Genomic DNA, 9,072 nt, shown 5'->3' on the forward strand with positions numbered 1-9,072 from the left:
ATATTAGGTTAGATGCACCTACTTACTCTTAGTTCATTGAGAAAGGTTTGTACTAATATTGTTTAGACAAGATAGCATATCTACATCTTGTCCTCTAAATAAATATTAAAAGACAACAATATGCAATGTATTGATTGCTGTAATTGTCATACTAACCTATTCTGAAACTGTTTCATTGATATTTTATCCTTTTCTCATTAAAATGAATAAAAACTAAATAAATGACAGCAACAACAAAATAGAGCAGTTTAGCATAGATTAAAGTGACAGTCCTTCTTCTAAAATCTTAAGATCAATCTCCCAAAAAAATCACCTATTTCCACAGAATTTATCTGTATTTCAGAAACAAACTCAAAATGTTAAATAAAAAGAAACTTGGCCAATGCTCAGACACAAAAACTAAATTCACAATGTCTGACAGTGCAAAGGAGCAGAAAAATATAATCCATATTGAGGAGAAAAGCTACATCTGACAGAGATATTAGAATATAGAAAAGAACATTAAGCAGAAAGCATAATTGTATTCTATATTTTCAGGATGTAGTAGAAAGATTTAAAAACTCAAAAGTAGACATATCAACTATTAAAAATGAAATATGGAAAATGAGAAAAGAATTTAAAAAGTGAAGCATATCAGTGAACTCGCGACAAATTCATAAGGCCAAATGTACATGACTATGGGGGGAAAGTGACACACAAACATTAAAAATAGTGGCTGAAAAATTTCTACATCTGATGAAAACTCCAAACCCATGACTTGGTAGCATAAATTAACTTCTTTCATGAGAAATATGAGCAAAATTATATCAAGGAACGTCATAATGAAACTGCTCAAGAATACAAGTGAAAAATCTTAGAAGCCTTCTCATGGCTTTGGCGGTGAGGAAATGAAATTTGTCACCGTACATTTGGGTTCATATGGGAAAAAATGATGGAAATGGCAACAGGTTTCTGCCTCACTATGCAGCTCGGACTCGTAGTGACACTCGTGTTTTCAGCCTCCTCAGCGCTAGGATTACAGGAGTGCCCCATCATGCCCAATTTCAGTAGCAAGCTCAGTGTGCCTGAGGCAGACTTGGCACCACATGTTCTACCGGGGATCCACGCCGGGTCCTCGCGCTTGCCCAGGCAGGTGCTTCGACCACTTAGCTATCTCTGCAGCCCCATGAGAAAAGTTTTGAAACAACACTTAGAAAACTTCATTACCAATGTTTTTATGGCAAACATGTTAATAGTGCTAATCCGGGGTACACAAATTATGATAAAGTGTCTTTTTTACAAAAAAAAAGATGTCAATAGCGTTACCAGAAACATGCAAATGACAACCCTAGTGAGACAGCAGTTCATACCTGTTAACCTTCACACTACACACACTACTCACTACCTGAGCTGGGTGTTGGATCACATCCTGTGTGCAGTAATTAGAATGCCCCTATATCACCGGGTGTAAAATCAGGTGGTACAACCACCCTGGAACATAGGTTGACACTTTAAAACGCTAATCACATACCTAGCAAACAAGTTAATCATTTCACTCTGATGTCATTACCCAAGATAAAGCAAATAATACCTCTATGCAAAGATATGCATACAGATATTCATAGCAACCTTATTTTAACAGTCCAAAATTGAAAATAGCTCAGATGTACATCAACAAATGAGCATACACAGAAAATGTGACACACACACACACACACACACACACACACACACACACACACATAGAAAGGGAGATATTCAACAATAAATATAAATGAACTATTGCCATACTCAGGTTTCAAAGTAGCTATACTGAATTAAACAAACTAGGCAAATATAATATGTATTATACTATTTCATTTCTATAAAGCTCTTATAAAATGAAAACTATCACGTTGTACCAATGCAAAGGAAAGCAGTGGTTTCCTTGGGAAGAAGAGACAAAGAAGGCCAGCAGAATGACCACATTCTGGGGCAAACCTTCAGGGTGAATGGCTATGCTCCCTATCTTGAGCATAGTGTTCAAGAGGGGGCTATGGCAGGTGAAGATACCACAGGTATGTGCACAAATCCAAGGTCATCATATTACACTTGAATTTTGTGCAGTTCATTGTATATTAACTAAACCTCAAAAACGATGTTAGAAACAACACATGTAATTGTGTGCAAATTCAGGAATAATTTTAATATCCAGAAAGGGCAGATTGATTACATGGAGTGTAGTACAATCCGTACGATGGAATATTATGTAATAACTTGGAACTGTGTTTTAGAATTAAATTTGTTGAACTTGAATAATGTTTATAATAGACTGCTTTTACAAAGTAGAAAAATTTAATCCCACTTGTGAATAGAACGTTACTTATGAGCTGACCTAAAGGAATTAAACAGCAAAACTATTTATTTTTGTATATAGCAATCATGAGCAGTTTAAATATTTTCCTTAAAATTTCCTGTATTTACTCATTCTACTAAAACACATAGTTGAGAAGGATCCTTCTTTTTTGCTGGTTGGCTCAGGCTGACACAGGGTGGATCTGGTGCAGCGTGTGGAGCTGGGGACTGAACCACAGTCCCCTGCACCTGACCGGGTTTGCCCAAGCTGGTGCTTTAAACAACTAAGCTAATCTGCAAGCCCATTAAAATACATAGTTGTATGATATTTATATGAAACATTACTGATATGTAAATATTTTATTTTGAATAAAGAATATCATATGAATAACATAATATGTTGACAAAAAGACCCCAGTTCCTATCTAGAACTATAATAGACTTTCTTGGAAGTCCCTCGATAATTTCAGAAAGAAGAACATAGTGGATATAATAATAAAAGTCAATTACTGAAGCAAAAATTGACACTAGTTGTCATTTCGATGTGGGATCCTGATGCAGGGCAGGTGACAACTTTTCCAGCTCTCAGAGGTGAAACTTGACCTCCTAGAGACAAGTCACCTCAAGTCACTCCTAGAGACAAGTCACTATAATGATACATTATTACCAAATGCATATGTTGAGTTTTCTTCATTGCTAGGACAAAACACCTCAGATCATCAATTTCTAAGAGGAAAAATTTAGCTTGTCTCATATTTTTGGAAGTTCAGGTCTATCGTTATCTGGCCCAGGGCTTTTTTCTCTAGTGAGGCAGAGCATCCTGGTACACTAATATGTGCAAGAAACCCTGGGTCTAGGTTGGCAGTGGAAGCAAGACCGGGGGTCACAGCTGTGACCCTTCACAAGCACATCCCTTAGTGAGTTTAATTCCCTGACTACGTCTCGCCCTATAAGGGTTCTACCATCTCCTGCCAGCACCAGGCTGGAGACAAGGCTTCTCCCACCCTGGCCTTTGGGGGACACACCAGATCCACACTGACGAGGTGTCACTGGAGGGATCAGAATGAGGGAACGCACCCCTTGGGGTCAGGTGTGCTGCTGCTGTACATGCAATGGGGAAACCCAATGAAAGTTACATTTTCCTTTCACAAATCAGTTCCTTAGAACTTCCTTAGCAACCTATCTTGGAGCCAAAATCGTGTTTGTTTTGTTTTAATGTTCCTAGAGCTTGAACCCAAAGCCTTGTCACTGAGCTGTATCCTTATCCTTGCTGCAGCATTTTCTTTGAAGAAGCATAATCTGAGTGGTTTTTTATTTTTTAAATAATTTTATTGAGAAGCAAATATCAATGAGACAGTTTCACAACTGATTACTGGCACATTTACAGTAATGAATACATTGCATATTGTTGTCTTAGTGGTTATTCATTGTACTAGATGCAGACATGATACTCTGTCTCAAACACTATTAGAACAAACCTCTCTATTCATTGAATTAAGAGAGTGGACCTGTATATCTATCCTATTTTGAGTATACAGATAGAAAAGGGTCATTCATTTGTATCCCACTTTTTTGTTTTCTCAGAGAAGGGCATTTTATTGTCATTTAAACATTGGAGGTACTTGAATTTAGCAGAATCTCGCAATCAAGTCCCGTAGTCCATAGTAGTAGTGGGTTTTCCATAAGACTGGCAATGTCCAAAGTTCTTGACTTGAGCTTTTTACAGCTCAGCATATTAATGTGGCTTTACTTTTTATACTTTGTTTTCATAATTTTCTGCTGGATGGTTAAGACCAAGATAAAGCAAGACCTATATAACAAGAAATGTAACTTTTATATCTGATAAGGTCAGTCAAATCCCCTCGGGATTTAACCTGAAACCCTGTACCGCAGTTTGTAGATCTTTCGTGAGTGTCAGCCATGTGGATGAGTCAAAGCCATTGCTTGACCTATTTGCTCTCTTTAAAAATCTGAGAGAATGTTTTCTCTCCATGTGACTCTCCTTAGGTACACTCTACATCATTGATCACTTTCCTCTGTAGCCCCATAATCTCCTTGATCAGAAAATTTGGGACACAACTGAGTTACACAATGTAACAGTATAGGTTCTCCTATATCCTGAGTATTCTCTGACCTTGAAAGGCTAAGTCCAAAATGTTGGCTGTCCTTGCAGCCCTTCTTTTTCTCTGATTTTTGGTCTGCAAACTTACTTTGTTTTGAGAGAGACTTTCACTAGCTCTCTAAGTTGCCAGAGTTATTCTCAAACTTGCGATCCTTTTAGCTCAGCTTGCCAGAGTGCTGGGATTCAGGCACGCACCACACTGTCAGTCTTGTTCAAAGGTTCAAAAGGGATTTAATGAATAGAATATTTATTGGCCATTGTAGTCCAGCCTATATAATGGCAGCACGCTTATACAACAAGATCTATTTGCTGAAGAATACAGATTCTTCTCCTTGGATGTTATCTTCCCCCCAACCCCCACCGGTACAACACAATGATTGTAAACCATTCAGAAGTTAAAGGAGATAGAGATGCTAACTCTCTTTGAAGATGAGTTTGTTCTTCTGGTCCATACTCTCACCATGTCCTTTGCAAGGTTCACATAGATGACATAGACCCCTAACTGTCTTGTACATCATATCTCAAGAGCAGCAATGAAGTATTTAAAAAGATTGAAATGACCCGAATGGTCATGACACTCATCATACCATCAAGCACCGGATCACTACAGGACAGCTGCATTTATCACATGACACTACTCAACAACTAATATTTTAAGTTTGGGCAGGTCAGTGTCAAGAGTAAACAATGCATTGGTCATTCTGTCCATTGTGACATCCTGTCAATTTTCCACCCCATATATATCGCAGAACGTGAGAAACACATCAATTAAACCTTTCAACAATACTTCACAGAGAAACTTTAAAAGGCTTTAGTAGTTTTCTCCATATGAGAAATGTCATCTCACACAAGTATTAGAATAAAAGTCAGGTGGGATCTGCAAATTACCATTACCATCTCTTCTAAAAAGTTTTAAATAAAGATGCTTATTTAACATGACAGGGAACAGCTGGAAGAAGCAAAACCCAAATTGAAACCTCCTGTGTTTCATTTGTCCAAACTATTTCTGAAACAATCTGGCAGAGAAAATGTGCATAAAAGTTTTTTTTTAAAGTAAAGTAAAAAGATGATTTCATTTTATATTAATAAACTCGTTAATACTTTTTATCATTTTTCAGAATGTAAGATATTCTTGAGACACAGCAAACAAGAAACATAAATTAATTTTACTATGTTACAAGGGAGAGAATTATACACACAGATAAAATATGTTCATAATATTAACAACTATTTATAGAAATCAATACCAGTACTACTAAAAGAGTAATAAAAAAGATTTGGCTTATCTTTTATAGGCAAGCCAGAAAGTTGGTAATCATTCATCAAGTTGGCAACATTCCTCTTATTATTTCATGAAATGTCATAATTCTTACTCTCCAGCTGATAGACTGTGCTATGCAGGCATAGACCAGCATGAGCTGCCCTGGAATCATATTGTTGGCTCACCTTGAGAAAAGACACCTCTGTGCATTATTTTCTTTACTTGGAGGAGAGACTTTTTTATCATCATCTTTAAAATGTTAGTCTTTTCTGAAAATAAGACCATGGTTTAAATTTCTCTTAAGTATCATCAATAGAAAACATACAATATTTCCTAGCCATGAATTTGCTTTTTGCTTTTTTTATACTCTTTAATAAGTATATGGAAGGCCAATGTTTCCTTAATTGGTGTACTTACACAATTTACATATTATCTATAGTCCTGAATTTTATAATTAGTGTGTCTTTGCCCAGATTTTATCCATTGTTGTGAGAAATCAACATATTTTTTACTTTGTCAAAGTCTTAATTTAATCATTTTTAGAAAATAAATGCAGTAAACATCATTAGAGGTTTTGGAGTTAAATGGTGCAAACTGAATGTAGATGTTGAGCTCTGTTCTCTCATAAAATACCCCTAAAAAGAGCAAAAACACATAAGCTACTCAAATTGCATAGACAGCACAAATAGGGCACATGATAACTAATTTAAAAAACCTGAATCTCAGGAATCAGAGACACTGAGGAATTAGGGAGGGGCTGACTTGAGCTCCAGATAAAGATCTTACAGCAGAGAACAAAGCTGTCTTTCCTAGGGACCCTGAACTGGGAAATTTGTGGACCAAGGACAGTGAGCGCCATGGAAGAGCTGCTCCCACTGCTACAGGAGACGCATGGGCATGCTGTCCCCTACCGTGGAGGTCCCGACTGATTGCAGAGTCACTCTGAAATGACCACGAAGCACTATGAAACACATGAGGAAAACTTTCAACATGAAAATCAAACAGGAAACAAAGGGCTGAGAAAACAAACCCAGCCTGGAGATCCAAATTACAGTTCCTAATTAGCATCAGCCTAGCCTTTCAAGGTCAGTGAAGACTGAGGACATAGGGAACCCATACTGTAACATCATGTAACTCAGTCGTGCCCCAAATTTTCTGATCAAAGAGATTATAGAGCCAAAGAGGAAAGTGATCGATGATGGAGAGTGTGCCTAAGGAGAGTCACATGGACAGAAAACATTCTCTCAGGCTTTCACAGAGAGCAAATTGGTCAAGCAATGGCTGTGACTCATCCACATGGCTGACACTGACAAAGGATCTACAAAGTGCAGTACAGGGTTACAGGATAAATCCTGAGGGGACTTGACTGATCTTATCAGATATAAAAATTATATTTCTTGTTATATAGGTCTTGCTTTATCTTGGTCTTAACCATCCAGCAGAAAAATATAAAAATAAGGTATATAAAGTAAAGCCATATTAATATGCTGAGCTATAAAAGACTCTAGTCAAAAACTTCTGCAGACAACCCCTTACTATTGTGGACTACTGGACTGTGTTGGATTGTTTTGCTGAATTTAAGCACCAATAATATTTAGATGCCAATAGAATACCCATATCTGACAGGACTGAACTGGAGAGGGGGATACAGAGGAAGGACCATTTTGTATTTGTATATACAGAACAGTTAGGATTGATGTATGGCTGCTTTCACTTGGTTCAGTGAGAGGAAGGATTTGTAGTAGTAGTGTTTGGACGGGATGTCCTGGCTGCTTCTTGTGCTGTGGATGACCACTGAGAAGATAACAATGTGCCATGTATTAATTATTGAAAATGTCCTATTAATCAGCTTGGACACTGATATTTGTTGCTCAATGAAAGAAAATTTAAAAAAATGTTGTAGAAGAACAGATTGCATCTATGGCTCTTATCTAGTACTACTTAGTGTATGCTGCCACCTTAGGTGGCATAAGGTCAACTATGACAAGCCTTGTATTTCCAGGAGGAGGCTGTACAAATTACACTTGAAGTCACCTCGTGTCACAGTCAGAGGTTGGAGCTGGTGGCAGCTGGAGATGTTTTCACTGAACACTGGAGACCAGTGTGCACTTTCTCTCCATGTGGCTGTCCAGTGTCATTATTTTGAACTTATTGTTTCCCTATAGTTTCAACAATCACAATACATATACGATGTTCATTACAAGTAATCTAAGAAACAAAATGCAAAAATTTAGGCATAGAATCTGTTACAGTTTCTCTTCTACTATATTCTACTGGGGAAAACCATTCCAGAATTTCCAGGAACCAGAGAGAAGAGACAAGAGCTTCTTCTCATCACAGGAAGGAACTCAAAGGATTGATGTGTATTTCTAATACTTCACAACTGATGAAATTCTAACAGAATGACAATGAAAAATTTAACAAATGTTGCAGATATTAAAATAGGGTAGCTGCATTGCTTAACTACATTAAATGTTTGTAAGATAGCACTGAGTTAATTGCCTATAACTTTGAACCATAAAATAAACAGAAATGAAACGAAAACTAAGAGACATTGGAAATATGTATTGATCAAGGCTACACAACTTCCAGAACGAGAAAAGAATGCAAAAATAGTAGCAACACAGTGAATTAAAATAAATAACAAAAGAGGAGAAAAGAAGACAAATGCTTACAAAGGTATTAAACAATTTTCAAAAACAACTACCTGGTTCCAAATGTTTGATTATGATTATGAAATTTCAGAACATAAAACAATTAAGAAAATGAGCTGTAAGTTTCCAGGAAAGAGCAGTCCCAGAAGATCAGAAATTGTAGAGAGTCATCGGATTATCACCACATATTTTAATGGTAAAATAAGACCAGAGGACAGTGCTTCAGAATCCTTAGAGGAAATGATTTCCTTCAATTCAATTCTGAGCAAACTCACAGCTTGAGCACGAGGTACCAGAGAGGCATTTCATACTCTCAGGTTGTTGTGTCCACTCGGACAAGTGTTAAATCCAAGAAAGAAAGGCGTGTGGAACCACAATTAAACTCTAGAGCTTACAATGGATTCTTAAGGACAGTGCCAGGGAAAGTATCAGGGTGCCTTGGAGCAGAGCAAATTCAGCCAGCCTGGGTAAAGGCAGATGAGTGAATGGTGAGATGTAAATGTAGTAATGATGCCTGACAGTATTTACCTCCCTAGAAACAGGCTCAGCATTCTTTAGCAGTCAATAATGAAATACTGGTGTTGACACAGCAACATGAATAAAGCTCATTAATAGCTTCAGATAAAATGAAAAGTTCTGCAAGACAGACAGAGAGAGAGAGACAGAGAGAGAGAGAGAGAGACAGAGAGAGAGAGAGAGAGAGAGAGAGAGAGAGAGAGAGA

This window comes from Octodon degus, unplaced genomic scaffold, assembly GCF_000260255.1.
Source record: "Octodon degus isolate 3935 unplaced genomic scaffold, OctDeg1.0 scaffold00014, whole genome shotgun sequence".
Lineage (NCBI taxonomy): Eukaryota > Metazoa > Chordata > Mammalia > Rodentia > Octodontidae > Octodon > Octodon degus.